The following is an 18,013-nucleotide window of genomic DNA, read 5'->3' as shown; positions in this document are numbered from 1 at the left end:
TATTCAAGTAGTTGGGCCCTTAGTTGCCCACCAAAATAACCATTGCACTTGAGCCAAATTGTGAGGCCCAACTCACTTAAAATAAGTATAAGGATTGCCCTTATGGTTAGATTACCGGGCTGCCCATTAGGCCCACCATAATATGTGGGTTCATGACCTTTATGGTTGGGCCCAAACCTTACTTGAGGGCCCACCATATTGCCTATGTGTTGGGCTTGGTGTATCGCCCATTAGGCCATGGATTGCTTAGACCTTGGGCCTTATTTCATATTCAAGTAGTGGCGGGCTACTTTTTGGGACCCAGTTGAGGTTGGATGTCCTCCTTGGCAGCCCTAAGGTAGGCCCATGGGTTGCTATGGGTGGTTTAAGGCCCACCATAGGCCTTTGTTAGGACCGCTTATTCCTTTAGGTTTATATATTACCCTCCTTAGCTTTGTGGGATACCCCAAAGTATTGGGCCCCCACTAGAGGATTGTTCTTTAGATTAATTGTCTAAGTACCTAGACTTGATTCCCTCCTTGGGAAGGAGGAGTATGTTCTAAGTCATCATCATCGTATGACGCACCCTCATGACCTATATGCATTATGGTGTGCTTGAATTTCATTTGTGCGTGGTCAATGGGTTGATATGATAGAGAGACGGAGTTCCCCTCTTGTGCGTTTTGAGTGCTTGGAGCTAGTGCATGATTGGTATGCGTGACTCATGCATCTGGCATCACATCTTATAGATATGATCACCCTTGCTTCATCAGGGCCTTGCCTCTACAGGTATATTCGTCGATGGCTGTATGTGGACACCGAAAATATATTATTTGAGCATTTGAGGTGCATAAAATATCCCTGGGTGAAAGCCCCTAAACCTTCAAGGTACTTAGAGAACGCCTCAACGCTGTGATCGAGTGGAAATTATGAGCGCCGAGTGCCTTACACTGTTAGGCCGAGTCTCCCATTGTCGTGTAGTCAGTTGACATGGGATTTGGCCTTATCCGCCTGAGTGGGAGGGCATTGCTAAGCTGAGTTTGACCAGCTCGTGAATGGGTCCGCTACCGTCGAGCCTTACTAGTGATTGGTTGTCCACAGGCGGGTAGTGAGGTCTCCTATGCTTGTTTGACTGTGTGGGTCTATAAAGCGGCATTCATCTTGTAGTGCATTAGTCCCCGGTGATATTCCCTATGATGGAACTGTACTCGATATGTGGACTGGTTATGAGCATTGACATTACTTCGTATTACATTAGTATTGGCTGTATAAGCCTTATTACATTGAATAGCCTTGGTATGGCTTCTTGCATTCATGACTTAGCCTCGGTAAGGCTAGTGATATTGACATTGATCATATTTCCCTTCTGCATCCCCTATTATTCTTCTATGTACTATTGTCACACACTTTCACCACCCCCTAAGTTTTCTATAAGCTTATGCACGAATGATGCGTGTAGGAGATTCTAGGTCGGCGTCGTAGCGGCAGAGCTTGGATAGGAGTTGAGCCGAGGACCCCAGTGTTGTAGATCTTTCCTTCTTTCTTTTGTTACCTTATGTATTTCCTTTCAGCCTTGTACTTGAAAAGTTCAAATTCATAGTGGATTTTGCTGTATGATACTTTGTTATTTCTGAGATTTACATGCTGTGATCTTGAGTATGGTCTTATTGGAATAAATATATGATTTATGAAAATCCTCCTTGTAGGATCCTAGGATCAAAACCTAATTTAGGAGCTGAGAATGGGGTATTAAGGAGGCTGTTGCGGCCAGAACTGGTTATCAGGTTCCTTTGAGTCCGGTTACTGAGTCTGGAGCGTAATAGGAGTTGGTATCAGAGCATAACAAGTAATTTTAGGGTAAATTGGGATAACATTGCATATCTGCCGTGAGCTTAAGAAAAGTAGTGTCCCGAGAGCCTTCCTTTCATTTGAGCCTACAATATTCTGACCCTATGCATCATTGCTCTTGCTCTTGTGTAGATGATGCCACCTAGCCGTGGTGCCCGAGGTCGAGGCGCGGGAGGTAGGGGCACTCATGATATCCAGTCTACTCGATCACACCCTTCTCCACCTGTCATGGACCATAGTCCCGATCCTATCCTTGAGGTCGTGATTCCGCCACCTTATGGCGCTTGTTCCCCCGCCCGAGCCTGCTGTTCCAGTTTTAGAGGCTTCAGCTCCTTCTGCCGCACTCGTGCCTCCGCCTGAGGTGAGTGCTGCCCTTGCTCATTTTACAGTTTTGATCGGGCTTGAGCATTTTCAATAGATGATGCAGGCCGTCACTGCTATCCTTCAGTCCCACTAACATGCCGCTGAGGTTCCTGGGCAGTCTGACCTCCCGCGTGCGAGCTCGATCTTCCATGAGTTCGATCCCTCAAGGTTCAAGGGTGAGCCTGACCCTTCTACTGCTGAGGTATGGCGCATAGAGATCGAGAGGATTTTCGACATATGCAGTGTCCAGCTGATCAGAGAGTTTCCCTAGTTACCTTTCTTCTTCAGGGTGAGGCCTGACATTGGTGGTCATTTGTATTGAGGATGGCCGGGCCTCAATTTGTTTGGACTTGAGAGGAATTTGTGGTCCGTTTTGACCAGAAGTTCTTCCTCGAGCATGTTCAGGAGCAAAGGGCTATGGAGGTCAAGACTCTAGTCCAGGGCGATATGACGGTGTCACAGTATGAGGCCCATTTCTTGGCTTTGTCTAGGTTTTCTCCTCATCTCACTAGTGACGAGAAGATGAGGGCTCACCGTTTCCAGAACAGCTTGCGTCCCGCTCTCTGTAGGCTAGTAGTGGGCCATTGCTTGAGGACATTTGATGAGGTTGTGTACATGGCCTTGGTGTACGAGGAGGATTGGGCTATGACCTAAAGATCGCGAGAGTAGAGTTCTATTGGAGACCGAAAGAGGAGAGCATCAGCCGACAGTTCCCGCAGCAATGTCAGCAGAGATAGAGGGGCAGATATGAGTTTAGGCAGCCTGTAGCTCAGACAGTAACTTCATCATCATCATCAGTGCAGCTAGCCGCTCCTTTTCTGGCCCTTTTTTGGGTGTTTACTATGGTGGTGGGCAGACTAGGCATAAGAGGTGTGATTGCCCTCTTCCCTTACAGCAGCAAAGGCCTCCGCAGTTGCCTCCTCCTTATCCTCCTCAGCATCGGTAGCAGCATCTGCAGTGAGCGTAGCTTCCGGATCCCACTCCTAGGGCTCCTCCTCAGCAGCAGAGGTAGCCAGGCAAGCCTCCACAGCGGCCACAGCAGCAGGAGCAGAGACAGCAACAACATCCGAGGGGACATGCACCACCCTAGTCCTTGGGTCGAGTATACATTGCCGCTCAACAGGCACAGACTCAGGATCCGTAGTCTTTAGGCTTGTTTCCATGCAGCAGGCGCAGGGTCAAGACCCGCAGTCATCGATCGACGGAGTTATCGAGGGTATTCTTCTTGTTTCTGCTTACATTGCCCATGTCTTATTTGATTCTGGTGCTTCTCATTCCCTCATGGCCAACAGTTTTACCGATCGACCGGTATTCCATCGGAGTCCACATTTGAGGCCTTGCTCGTTTCGACTCCCATGGGTAAGTCTGTTATGTTGAGCCGTCGTTGCCCTTCTTGCCCAGTGCTGGTGGGCGAGATGTTCCTTCCCGTTGATTTGTTTGTATTGCCGATGATGGAGTTCGATGTTATCCTGGGTATGGACTGGCTTGCAGAGTATTATGTTGTCTTGGACTATGCCGCGAGGACAGTCATGTTTCATATTCCAGGCTTACCAGTGTTCCAGTTCATTGCTAAATTTAGAGGAGAGCCGTTATCGATTTTATTGACCTGTGTCGTCGAGGATTCTCTGGCAAGGTGTATTGAGCAGCTGCTAGTTGTTTACAAGTACCTGGATGTGTTCCAGGAGATCTCGGGTTTGCCGCTGCATCAGCAGATTGAGTTCCAGATTGATTTGGTGCCCGGTACTATGCCTATCTCGAAGGCCCCCTATCGGATGACACCGATGGAGTTGAGGGAACTGTAGGAGTAGTTGGATGAGCTTTGGGAGTTGGGTTTTATTCGTCCCAGCAGTTTGCCTTGGGGAGCCCCGGTATTGTCCGTGAAGAAGAAGTATGGCTCGTTGATGCTCCGTATGGATTACCGCGAGCTCAACACAGTCACTATTAAGAACCGGTACCCGCTTCCCTATATTGATGATTTGTTCGACCAACTGTAGGGTTCACAGTTCTTTTCCAAGATAGACTTACGATCCAGTTATCATCAGATTCGGGTCCAAGAGGAGGACATTTCGAAGACAGCATTCCGGACGTGCTACGGTCACTTTAAGTTTCTTGTCATGTTGTTCGGATTGACTAATGCGCCCGCCATATTTATACAGCTGATGAACGAGTATTTTCGGCCCTTCCTCGATTAGTTCATGGTGGTGTTTATTGATAATATTCTTGTGTATTCGAGGACCTAGGAGGACCATATAGAGCACTTGCAAATTATGCTTGAGACCCTTCGTGCGCACCAGTTGTATGCGGAGCTGGAGAAGTGCGAGTTCTAGTAGGAGGAGATGAAGTTCCTCGGTCATGTGGTGATGAGGGAGGGTGTCGCTATGGACACCTCGAAGGTGGATGCAGTGCGTCTGTGGGGCCAGCCCACGAATGCGTCTGAGATCTGTAACTTCCTTGGTCTGGCGGGATATAATCGTTGATTTATCGAGAGTTTTTTTCCATATTGCAGCACCGTTGACCCGGTTGACATGGAAGGGCACCGAGTTTATCTGGAGTGATGCCTGTGAGGAGGCATTTATGGAGTTGAAGGACCGCCTCACGTCCGCTCCTATTCTTACTCTTCCTTATGAGAGTGAGGGTTTTGTTGTATTTACCGATGCCTCCAGAGTTGGCTTGGGTGCTGTCCTGATGCAGCACAGGAAGCCTGTAACGTATGCCTCGCGCTAGCTCAAGGTCCACGAGCTAAGCTAGCTGCGGTTGTCTTCACACTGAAGGTGTGAAGGTATTATCTTTATGGGGTTAGGTTCGAGCTCTTCTCAGACCACAAGAGTTTGAAGTATTTTTTTTCGCAATCTGAGTTGAACTTGTGACAGAGGCGATGGATGGAGCCGTTGAAAGATTATGACTTCGACCTTCAGTACCACCTGGGTAAGGCGAATGTGGTGGTGGATGCACTCAACTGTCAGCCACGAGGCCTGGTGGTATAGATGATGGTTCGACAGTGGCAGACGTTTGAGGATGTTTCAGAGTTTGACTTTGAGTTTGGTTTGCATTCTTCTATGGTTCAGCTTTCGAGGTTGTCGATTCAACCCTCTTTCGTTGTTAGGGTGATCAAGGCTCAGTAGACGTCACTTCAGGAGTACGAACAAAGGCAGCATCCGTGGGGCAGTCAGACTGGCAGATTGGTTCCGATGGTAGATTACGCTTCAGAGGCTGATTGTGTGTCCCGGACGTGCCGGAGTTGCTTCGTGATCTGATGACCAAGGCACACCGATCGAGACTTACTATTCACCCCGGCTCCACGAAGATATACAGAGATATGAGGAGACAATATTTTTGGCCGGGAATGAAATGCTAGATTGCTAGCTTCGTGGCCGAGTGTGACACTTGCCAACGTGTTAAGGCCGATCACCAGAGACCCCCTGGTCCCTTGTAGCCATGAGCGTTCTAGTGTGGAAGTGGGAGCATGTGTCAACGGATTTCATTGCGGGTTTGCTAAGGACTCAGCATGGTCAAGATATCATTTGGGTTGTCATCAATCTTCTGACGAAGTCAGCTCATTTCATTCCAATGTGTGCTTCCTGGACTATGGATCGGCTAGTGAGGATCTTTATTGAGGAGATAGTGAGACTGCACGACATTCCGATTTTGATCGTTTCTGACCGAGGTTCCAGGTTTACGTCTCAATTTTGGAAGAGTTTTCAGCAGGCGCGATGGGGACCACTTTGCATCTCAGCACCACTTATCATTCGTAGACAGATGGGCAGACCGAAAGGGTTAACTAGATCCTTGAGGATATGCTTAGAGCTTGTGTGATTGACTTTGCGGGCAGTTGGGATGATGAGCATTTGCGCCTCGCTGAGTTTGCGTACAACAATAGCTATTAGGCGACTATCGGTATGGCTCCTTTTGAGGCACTCTATAGTAGACTGTGCAGATCTCCTAGCTATTGGACCGAGGTTTGAGAGCGTCATCTCCTAAGTCCTAAGCTTGTGCAACAGACGTCAGTGATTATTGATGTTATCAGGCAGAGGATGTGTACAGCTCAGAGCTGACAGAAGCGTTTTGCTGATCGTCGGCGTAGACCCCTCAAGTTTGCAGTTGGGGACATGGTATATCTCAAGGTCTCACCTATGAAAGGTGTGATTTGATTTTGTGTGAAGGGCAAGCTTGCCCCGAGATTTGTTGGACCTTTTGAGATTACTGAGCATGTGGGCGTTATGGCCTATAGGCTTATCTTACCTTCTGAGTTGTCTGCGATCCACGATGTGTTCCATGTTTCTATGTTGCGAAAGTGTGGGTCGGACATCACACCTGTGATTGATTGGCAGCCCCTTGAGGTCCGTGAGGATATTTTTTACATTGAGCAGCCGATTCGTATTCTTGATCGGAAGGAACAGATTCTCCGGACCGAGGTCATTCCCTTGGTGAAGGTGTAGTGGGGTCATCATTCGGAGGCCGAGGCATCTTTGGAATGCGAGGCCAAGATTAGAGAGCGTTATCCCCATTAGGTTGATGATTGATTGATGTATGATTGTTTGTATTGCCTTCTCTTTGATGATTGCTATATGTTGGTGGTGTTCTGCCTTGCATTTTATTCTGGATTTGGTAAATTTTCAGGATGAAATTTCTTTGTTGGTGGGGAGGGTTGTAAGACCCGACCCAAGTGCATGTGTGTGCATGTGTGTACATTTCATTTCTCTTGATCCCGCGGTCCTACCGGTCAAATCCGGTGACCCGCGACCCCCATATAGTGTTTACGGTCATCCTTAAGTCCGATCATGTAGACCCAACTCGGATCGAGCCAAAACCTATGCCATCTTGTTCGCATCGTCGTTGCCGTTCCAACGCCACGTATTGTGCGTCCATCCGATGTGTGGATCATAAGTTGTGTGCAACTCATTTTCTAGCCCTTGATCATGATCATGTGGCCCACCTAGGAGTGGTGCACACGTTTTTTCTAGACGGCTCCCTCCCTATGTACAAATTCAAACACACACCACCAATACACCACCCAAACCTCCATCTTCTACGCTACCCATCCCTAGTCTATAGCCACCACCTAGCCCACATTTGCTAGCTAATGATGGGGTTTCTCTATCCAAGGCCTCTCTTTTCTAAAGAAAACATCATGGCCTTCTCTTCCCAAGTCCTCTTGTCATGATGGCTTCCTACAAACACTCATTTCCCTCCTTTCTCCCTCATTCCTCTCCCTTCCTCTCCATTTCAAGAGCTTGGACATCCACACCAAGCTCCACCATTGCATCCCTCCTTTCTCCCATTTTCTCTCCATCCTTCCATCACAAATTCATCTCAACCTTTGATCTTGCTTGGGGCCTTAGAAGCCTAGAGTTGGAGTTTTGGTGGAGATCCAAGGTGGGTGCTCCTCTATTTCATGTAATTTCTTTTTTCATAAGTGTAGATCTCCTCCTTCTCTCATTTGGGATGTGTAGGATACACCAATCAATGGTGGAGATCCTACACAACTCCTTAGATGTAGCCATTTGGCCCATCTTATGCATGCATGTCCCATGCATGGGGTTTCTCCTTGATGGACCCCATCATGAAGGTTTCTCCTAATTCCATAGCATGATGGGTCATCTAAACCCTTGCATCATGGTTGGGATGGCACCGTAACCATTCATCTTAAATATACATCATGCATAACGAAGATCCATAATGTAATATGAATGTGAATGAAATGTGTGGGTGTAATTGTGTTGGGGAAGGCTCAATAGTGGTGGAGCCTTCTCCCTATGGCTGGGATGTTTTTCCTCTTCTCTCTCTTTTCTTCTATTTCTGATGATGACGAGTGTGGCCCACTTGGTGGGCCTGGATTATCCAGAAGACCTAGCTAGGGTGTGACGCCCATACCTCCCTACTCCATGGTTTTGGGTGTCCCATTTGCTGACTTTAATTGATGCATGCAAGTGAGGTAACCTTGGATTTGATTTGGACATTTATGGGGCCCCCCTTAGGGTGGGCCATAACACCTATTTTTAGGGCAATTCCCTTTTTAATTAACTCATACATTTAATTTAATCCAAGTGTATGTTGCTGTCCAGAATTCTCTGGACAGTTTCTCGTTGATTTTTTTTTTCAGATTTTGGGACTGTTTGGGGACTTTTCTTACCCATCAAATATACTTTTTTGAAAGGTGGGGATCCCATCTTAATGTCCCCCAATTTTCAGCCCCATTTGACCTTAATTGAGGTCCCTAAGGTGTGGCCCAAGTGAGGTGGACAGTCTGGATTTTCTGAACTGTTCCAGCAACATGTCAGTTTGAAAATCTTTGATTATAAAATAACTTTTGCATTGGTGGGCCACTTTTGTGGACCCCACCCTGTGGTATACATATGAGGGGATGTAAAAACCATTTTTTCCCAATTTTTGGAGGCCTTGAGTCCCCACCATTGGAAGCTCAGATTAGGGCCAGCTTAAATTCTGCACTAACCAGATTTTTGGGTAGACAATTTTCTTTTAATTTAAATAAATACTTTCCTAATTCAATAAAATATAAAATTTTGTTAGGGGGTGGCCCACCCATGATAGGACCCACCTACCAAATTTTCGTGCCAACGGACCCTTGACTGATCTTCGATGAGGGCTGGACCGGCCCACAAGGCTAGACACCTAAAGTTGGGACGTCCAGCATGGGCTGGCCGTCCACCCTATTTTAGGCCCACCTTGATGTGTTTTGTATCCACGCCATTCTTCCATGATGTGGTCCACATGGGACGTGGCCCACCTCCCTGTGGGACGTCCACATGTGGGGCCCACTTTGATATATTTTGGGGACTGTCATCCCAGGCCCATAGGACCGTCCAAGCTAGGACGCCTGGCCCATCAAGCTACTGCTGGACGTCCAGTCTAGCAGCATTGGTCCACTTGATGTATGTGTTTTATGCACTCCATTCATCTGGTGGGGCCCACAGTGATGTGTGTGGGTCACCAATAAATTATAATTTCATAAATTGATTTTTTTATTGTTGGACTCCAGCAGGCCCAGAAAACAGGTGGGCAGGAATTCCTACAATAGGCCCAAACTAACTGCCCTTAATAGTATGTTTTGGGGCAGCATGGGCCACCAGATTTAAGGATGTTATATGCTCATATTTTACCATTTCCCTGATGTGCCTTTGGGCTTAATTAGTGCACACTTGAGGCCCACCCCAGTTGGGTTTTTATTTGATCAATGTTCATAGCTATTTGTTGGATTTTCTAGGCCTATTTGTCATGGAACTTTCTAGATAGGCCCCTTGACCTTTGAGCCTACATTTACTACTTATTGTGATGGGTTTGTGGGCCATAATATGCAAGTAGTTGGAGCTAGTGCATGATTGGTATGCGTGACTCATGCATCTGGCATCGCATCTCATAGATATGATCACCCTTGCTTTATCAGGGCCTTGCCTCCACAAGTATATTCGTGGATGGCTGTATGTGAACATTGAAAATATATTATTTGAGTATTTGGGGTGCATAAGTTATCCTTGGGTGAAAGCCCCTAAACCTTTAAGGTATCCAGAGAATGCCTCAATGCCTTGACTGAGCGGAAATTATGAGCGCCGAGTGCCTTACACCGTTAGGCCGTGTCTCCCACTGTCGTGTAATCGGTTGAGATGAGATGTGGCCTTATCCGCCTGAGTGGGAGGGCATTGCTAGGCTGAGTTTGACCAGCTCGTGAATAGGTCTGCTACCATCGAGCCTTGCTGGTGATTGATTGTCCATAGGTGGGTAGTGAGGTCTCTTACGCTCGTTTGACTATGCAGGTCTGTAAAGCAATAGTCATCCTGTAGTGCATTAGACCCCGGTGAGGAACTGTACTCGATATGTGGACTGGTTATGAGCATTGACATTACTTCACATTGCATTAGTATTGGCTGTATAAGCCTTATTGCATTGAATAACCTCAGTATGGCTTCTTGCATTTATGGCTTAGCCTTGGTAAGGCTAGTGATATTTGCATTGATCATGTTTCCCTTCTGCATCCCCTATTATTCTTTTGCACACTATTTTCACACACTTTCACTCACCTCTAAGCTTTCTATAAGCTTATGCACGATTGATGCATGCAGGAGATCCTAGGTCGGCGTTATAGTGGCAAAGCTTGGATAGGAGTTGAGCCGAGGACCCCAGTGTTGCAGATCTTTCCTTCTTTCTTCTGTTACCTTATGTATTTCCTTTCAGCCTTGTACTTGAAAAGTTCAAATTCATAGTGGATTTTGTTGTGTATTCCTTTATTATTTTTAAGATTTACTTGCTGTGATCTTAGGTATGCTCTTATTGGAATGAATATATGATTTATGAAAATCCTCCTTGTAGGATCCCAGGATCGAAACCGGCTTTAGGAGCCGATAATGGGGTACTACGGAGGCTGTTGCGGTTAGAACCGGCTATCAGGTTCCTTGTGAGTCCGGTTACTAAGTCTGGGGCATGACATTTTACTTCACTCCTCAAACCCTAGATGATGCCTGAGAGTGCCCTAGGGACCCCTATTTATAGTTTTAGGCCTTAGACTTTGACATCGTGTTGGAAATTTTCAGAAACTGCTTCAAATTTCTGCACTTTGTGTGCTAGCTGTGTAACCCAGGACTAGTCGAGGACAACCCTCGACTGGTCAAGGGTTTCCTTTGACTGGTCAAGGATGACCTAATTTTAGCGATTTTAGTTGCTGGAGTTCGAGTCGAGGCAGCTCGACTGGTCGAGCAAAGTCCAGGACTGATCGAGAATACGCAGGACTAGTCGAGCCGGGGCCAGGACTGGTCGAGGATCATCCAAATTCACTTCAAAATTCTGATTTTCTTCATTCTTGACTTGATTTTCTTAGATCTTCAATATGTGCATTTTTCGTTCTTGGTCTTGGTGATTCTTGAACATTAAATCCATGCTTTTAGCATCCTTTTCAATCCAAACTCTTGAATTCACCTTTCACCACAAACATGATTAAAATAAAACATTAAGCATTATCATGTTCATAAAACTAAGGAATAACTGGGGTCCAATATGTAATATTTGACCCTCAACACAATCCCCAACAGCATTTTGCTAGTCCCAAGCAATGCATACGAAAATAAGTTTATCGCGCAATGTTCAACCTTTTTTAGAAAACAATCTTTTGTGTATTAAGTATGAATGAGTAAACTCAAGATGAGAAATAGAGATTTTAAAAACCTAGAGTTGAATCACATAAGAAATCAGTCAAATAAGTCATTTATCCATTAGGTCAGAGCTTGGTTTGCATATTAAGTTTTTCAACGTGCTCAGTGAAAATACTATCTTTTCATAATGTTAGCCATGCTCATTACTTCAAGATTGGTTGAAAACCCAAGTACTGATTTTGAACTTGTCCCCTTTTTCTTCTTTTTCCAGTTTTTGATTTTATATCAGCGGTCATTTGTATTTATTCCTCTTCTTTAGACATTATATTCTTTTCAACGACATTTTTCATTCCCCTCAAATATGTTGTCATTCTTCATTCTTTATGACCTTCTTGTCGATCTGCTATTTTTAACTAGTTCTTTTTGTTCTTTTTAAGGTGGATAAAATTCTCCAGACTCAGTTCTCAATATCTTTCAATGATCATCATACTAACAATCAGAAAATCTAGTACTATTCATAGAAAACAATTTGAATAACATAATAGTCGAACTTACTCTTAATCAATTGAATGTAAGAACCATAAGTGATAGGTCACTTAGTTGATCCAACTCTAACAATTCAAAATTCAATTTCTATCCTATCATCATACTCAAAACAGTCTTAAATACACAACTCATCGCTCTCCAAATAGATAAACATTGATTTTTGTTTTAAATTTGTAAATTTTGTTCAAAATTGAGAAAACACTGATTAGTTTACCTAATCTCCCATCCACAACCTAAAATTTACATTGTCCTCAATGTAAAAGAAATAAGCATGATTTGCAAAAGAGACAACATGATTGAAAGTAAAGTGATGAAAAGATAATACTAGATAATACCTAATGAAGAAATTTTGAGGCTTTTTTCAAAGGATCTCAGCGTGAAGGTTGGTTAGCACAAGAGTTAACAACAAAAAACAAACTATCCTAAACAGCATAAAGCCGACTATCCTAAACATAATATGAAAGCAGTAAACCTAACTCTACCTCCATCAGACTATGAGATGAGGGAAAAGCTACTCAGTCATGCCACAAGGTTCCTCATCCGGTTAATATCTTGATAAATTTCTCAAAAGGTTTCTCAACAAGATCATTCAAAAGCCCTTTTTGCAATAGGCTCGGATGCCTTAGAGCATGAATTTTTAGAGAAACTTATGTACCTTAGCAAGAAATTGTCGTTAAATCGCTTGACATATCCAAAGTATATATGATTCTCCTGTGACAGAAAAAGTTTTAATGTTAGTACTCTATGGTGAATCAGAGACTACAAGTAGATGAAATTCAAAAAAATTCTTAGTAGGTGGGGTAGTCTCAACACACTCTGAAGTTTCAGTCTTTAGTTTAATTTTCAGCTCCACCTCTTTTAATAGTAAACATTCAGGATCTGGGGGAAGAGATTCTTTAGAATAAGGGTTTTCTCAGTTAGTAACAACTACTGAGGTATTGCCTTGCCAGGCATCCACTATGTTTTGTATCATGAGATTGTTTATATCCATAAAGTGTACCGAGCAATCTTCTAAAGAATCGAAACATTCAGTTGAAAGGAGTTCATTCATCACATCGAGATCTGTGATGATATGCTCAATAACTCCTTTATCTTCTTCGGGAGTAGAAATGAGCATACTCTCTTGTTTTTTCTTAAGGTGGGATGAAATCACCACTGAGTATATCTTTTCTTGACTTAAGTAAACCTGTTCAAGATCAGTGGGCAAAGGTTTTAGGTTAAGCTTCGGTGCCTTGAGGTTAGACGGTAGATGCACTACATCAGTTTGTGGCAATTCTTCAAATTGTGGCCTCCACCGGTTAACTTCAAGTACCGGCACGGCATCAAGCATGGCCCCTGTCTCCTTAATCATGTCATCATCAAAATCATGAGAGTGGGCCAGACACATCTCTAGAGGGTTAGAGGATAAGGTTAGAAGTGCTCTATCTTCCACGAAAGAGTTAATCATGTTAATGTCGTGGAAATCGTCATCATCCTCTAACTGTCTGCCCGTATTGAAAAAGATGTTTAACTCCAATGTCATATTTCCAAAAGACATACTCATGACTCCATTCCTGTAATTAATGATTACGTTTGAAGTGGCAAGGAATGGGCGACTAAGAATCACGGGAATTTGAGTGCTCATGTTACTAATGGGTTACATATTTAGGACTATAAAATCTACCGGGTAGTAGAATCTGAAATGGCCAAGCTATATGTCTTATAGGGGGGGTGAATAGGACTATGCCAAATTAAATTTAAATACTGCGGAATATGAAACAAAGAATAGATATACACCAACCATAGAATAGGAATGGAAAATAACCTAAAATAGAGAAATAGAAACACAAATTGTTCTAAGGACAACCTTACACCAAAAACCAAAGTTTATGGTAGGACAACCTTATTTCTAGAACAAATATAGAAATAGAAGCTCAACGTAATAAATAGATAGCAAAAAATATAATGCTGAAATGTAACTCTAAATTATTACAACATTCCCCACTGAGCTTGAAATGTAAAATTTACAACATTCTCATCCATACATACATTTCACAATTCTGAATGATAAAAGATAAGAAATATAAATCACACATCCACAACACAAAGAATTATAGTAGTTCGCCTGTGTGTTCACCAACTGTTAAACAACAGCCACACAGAATGCTACTCCACTCTTAATATCCTCACACAGGGGATATTGGCGTTTACTATCAAATAGGTTTTCACAGGTTCACCCAAAACCTTCACAATTATGTCTTTTTCAAAGGGCTTACACAATTCAAAAACCCTCACTTCTAAGTTTTCTGGCTCTCCTTAGATAACCAACAACTTTGAGATTTTTCTGGCTTAACCTCAAACAAAACCAAACAATGTAAATTACACAAATTGTAAAATACCTGATTTTCTCCTTCGTTGTAGCAGCCCAGAAGAACCAAGTCCGAGTAGAGATTTGAATGTCAAAGTTCAATGTCCAATACTCACTTTATAATGGTTCTAGGTTCTAATAGATTTTAAATTAAAACAAAAGGGCTAGCTTTAATTGATTTTGATTCCAAAAAAAGGAAAACAATAATTCCTCTTTTCAGATTAGATTGGAATACAAGAAACAAAATCAATTAACAAAGCTAAAGAAAGAGAATATTAAATATGCACACTTAGCTTAAATGGAGCACCGACTTATCTCTCAGAAGACCGAATTAATTTAGCTTGAAGTTCTTGTTTTATTTTGAGATTCGTGCTTTATTTATAGGTGAGCAAATCACACATTCGACTGGTCTAAGGACCTCTACGACTAGTCGTAGAACCAACAGATATTTAAAAATTCGGACGTAATAAGATTTGATAGTTTTACGACTGGTCGTAGGTGGTCTACGACTGGTCATGGGTCTCCTACGATTGGTCGTAGGTTTCACACGACTAGTCGAAGCAAGTCAAATTTCAGCACTGTACATTGAGTCATAGCTCTACGACTGGTCGAAGATGCAGTCGACACTGTACTTACGACTGGTCGAACAGTCCCCAGGACTAGTCGAAGCCTAACAGAAAATTTTTGATTTTTGTAACCAACTTACTACTGATGTATGAATTTCTCAGACAGGTCAAAGCAGTGCTAGGACTAGTCGAACAAAGTCCAGGACTAGTCTTAGAACAGACCAAACTCACTTATAGAAAACATATGAATTATGTATCCAGAATGACCTACTCTAAAGGTCAACCTGAGGTCAGTCATACCTCAGAAGTGAAGTAAGGACATTGAACATAAGAGACAAGTGACCTTTGAAAGTAGTGAAGCTTGAAGTCTTGATGGAGCTCAAACTTGAAAGCTTCTTGAGATCTTGAGGTAGAACTTAAAAGCTTCTTGAGATTCTTGACTTGTGAACAGTGCTTGTCAACCTAAGTTGATCTTGAGTAGAGCATTGTTCTTCACAGATGCAAGCCTCATAACAGTGTCTTTGGCACCACAAATTTGACAACGCAAAGGGCTATAAACTATGGCACTTACAGAATTTGTCAACATAGACCAACACATCTTCAATTACTCCTCTTGGTACACTAATTGAGTGATCAGTAAGTTATAATATGGTTAGGGTGGGTTTCAATTCACCCAAATCTAGCTATTTGTAGACCGAGTAAGGAATTCGATTTATGCTTGCTCCTAAATCAAGAAGTGCGTGCTCAATGTGGTACTTTCCAATTACGCAAGCGCTAGTTGGGCTACCGGGATCTTTGTACTTTTGTGACACATCTTTCTTTAGGATGACACTCACTTTTCAATTAAAAAGATTTTCTTTTTGATAATTTGTCGTCTTTTGGTTGTACACAAGTCTTTTAGAAATTTGGCATATGAAGGTATTTGTTTAATCGCATCCAGTAGAGGAATATTGACCTTCACTTGTTTCAACACTTCTAGAATGTCCTGAGAGTTAGAGAGAGGTTTTAGTGCAACCAACCATTGGGGGAATGGTGCAATCGGCTTGTTCTGAAAGTTCTGGTTCTAATTCTTATGGGGTATGGCTAGGTCTATCATCATTGTCCTCTTCTGGGTCCTTAGGCTTACCAGAATAGATTTGTCAATTATCTTCCCACTCCTAAGAGTGGTGATAGACTTAGCTTGCCCCATTTGACTTGAAGAGCTTGGATCACTTATTTCATATTGCGGTTTGGGATTGGGAAGAGGGTGAGCAGGAAGCATCCCCTTTCCTACAATCGCTAATTGTGACTCTATCCTTTGAATAGACGACGCAAGCGTTCTAATTACTGATCTGATTTCCTGGATTGCTTGTGCTGAATTCTGATTAAGTAGCTCTTGGTCTTGAATATGTTTTAGAACCGAATCTTCTTGAAGTTTCCCTTGATTTGGATTTTAATTGAAGAAGCCTTAAGGGGTAGCAGTTTGTCCATTCCTCCAACTGAATTTTGGATGATTTCTCCAATTAGGATTATATGTATTGGAGGTAGGTCCATTAAAAGGTCTTTGGTAATTATTCACGGCATTAGATTGCTCATTCGACACCTCTTGAAAGGCACGTATTGTTGGACAATTTTCAGTTGTGTGAACGTTACAAGCACAAATACTGTAAACAGTTTCCTTAACCTTATCCTTCTTTAGTTCCATGGCCTCGAATTTCCTTATGAGATTAGACACTTTAACATTAATATCATCATCCTCTTTTAGAAGGTATAATCCACCCCTCTCCTTTAATTGAGTGGGCTTAGAAATGGTGCTTGATTTTAGGTAAGTGTACCATGATTGTGCATTTTCAGCAAGTCTATCCAAGTAGTCCCACACATTATCGACATTTTTATTCATGAATTCCCCATTACATATTGTCTCAACCAATTGGCGCATAGAAGATGTCAGTCTATCATAGAAAAAGTGTGTAATGCGCCACGTTTAAAACTGTATTGTGGGCATGAACTAACAAGATCCTTGAACCGCTCCCAACATTAGAAGAATGTTTCATCATCCTTTTGGGCAAAGTTTATAATTGACTTTCTAAGGGTGTTCATTTTATGATGTGGAAAAAATTTCTTTATGAACTCCCTTATCATGTCATTCCATGTGCCAATAGATCTAGGACATAGTGAATGCAACTACGTCCTAGCTTTCTCTTTCAAAGAAAAGGGAAAGAGTTTCAGTTTAACCGTGTCCTCAGACACGTTAGGAAAATATAAAGTGGCTATAATCTCATCAAATTCTTTCAAGTGCAAATATGGACTTTTAAATTCAAGTCCATGGAGTTAGATCACGCCTAGCTTAATGTCCATATGTCTCGTATTTTCTAGAAAAACCATGCATGAGGGTGTACTCACCCCCGCCAGTTGTAAATAATCTCGCAAAGTACGAGGCGGGGGTGCTTGATGCACCTCATTCTCATCCTGGGCTTCCTCAACCCTAGGTTGAGGTTGTCTTCTCGGTTGATTTGCTATCATAACCTCAATTAACTCTAAGGATCTCGAGTGGTGTCTAATCCTATGATAGATAGATAACCCCTCAACCAGTCCTCCTTCACTCAAAAGACGTCGAGTGTTATCACGGACCCACCTGGGCATGAAACACTCTCAGCCCTCAATTTCAGATTCTAACCTAAACCTAAAAGAGAGAAAGGAAATAGAAATCTAGAAATAGAAAGAGAGAGGGAATTGGGAAGAAGTTACCAAATTGGAAGTTCCTAATTAAAATCCTATAAAGAAAAACAAAACAAGTCAGTTTCTAAAAATAGAAATTAGAAAATTAGAAAGTTCCTAAAAAAAAAGTAAACTAGTTTCTAAAAATGAAAAAGGAAAGTTTATAAAAAAAAACAGAAAATAGAAAGTTTCTAAAACTGATTAGGAAAGTTGTAAACCTAGAATTAGAAAGTAAGTTTTTAAGAAATCCTAGAATTAGAAAGTTTCTAAAAACAGAAAACAAATCCTAATCTAAAAATAAAAATAGAAAAATCCTAATCTTAACCTAATTTTAAAACTAGCTAATCTTAGAAAAACGCAATCATTTATCCCTGGCAACGGCGCCAAAAACTTGTTCACAACCCCAAGTGTAGGGTCGCGATGTAGTAATAATCTCGGTGAGACTGAGGTTGAATCCACAGGGACTAATCTTGTGAGTATTCTAAAAACTACTAGAAGAAGAACTACAAAAGACGAAAGCATAAATTTGGAATATTTGAGAGTAATTGTGAGAAATTTAATGAAAAACT

General features: G+C 42.6%; 1 non-coding gene across 1 annotated transcript; it reads left to right on the top strand.

The window, feature by feature from the left end:
• The first annotated feature begins 16,713 nt into the window (after positions 1–16,713).
• LOC131219684 (small nucleolar RNA R71) lies at positions 16,714–16,820 on the top strand. Its single transcript, XR_009158330.1, has one exon. It is a non-coding gene; the product is annotated as a small nucleolar RNA R71 (small nucleolar RNA).
• Positions 16,821–18,013: the final 1,193 nt, after the last annotated feature.

This window comes from Magnolia sinica, chromosome 11, assembly GCF_029962835.1.
Source record: "Magnolia sinica isolate HGM2019 chromosome 11, MsV1, whole genome shotgun sequence".
Lineage (NCBI taxonomy): Eukaryota > Viridiplantae > Streptophyta > Magnoliopsida > Magnoliales > Magnoliaceae > Magnolia > Magnolia sinica.
The sequence above is the reverse complement of the archived record's forward strand: the minus strand, read 5'-3'. Positions and strand labels throughout refer to the sequence as shown.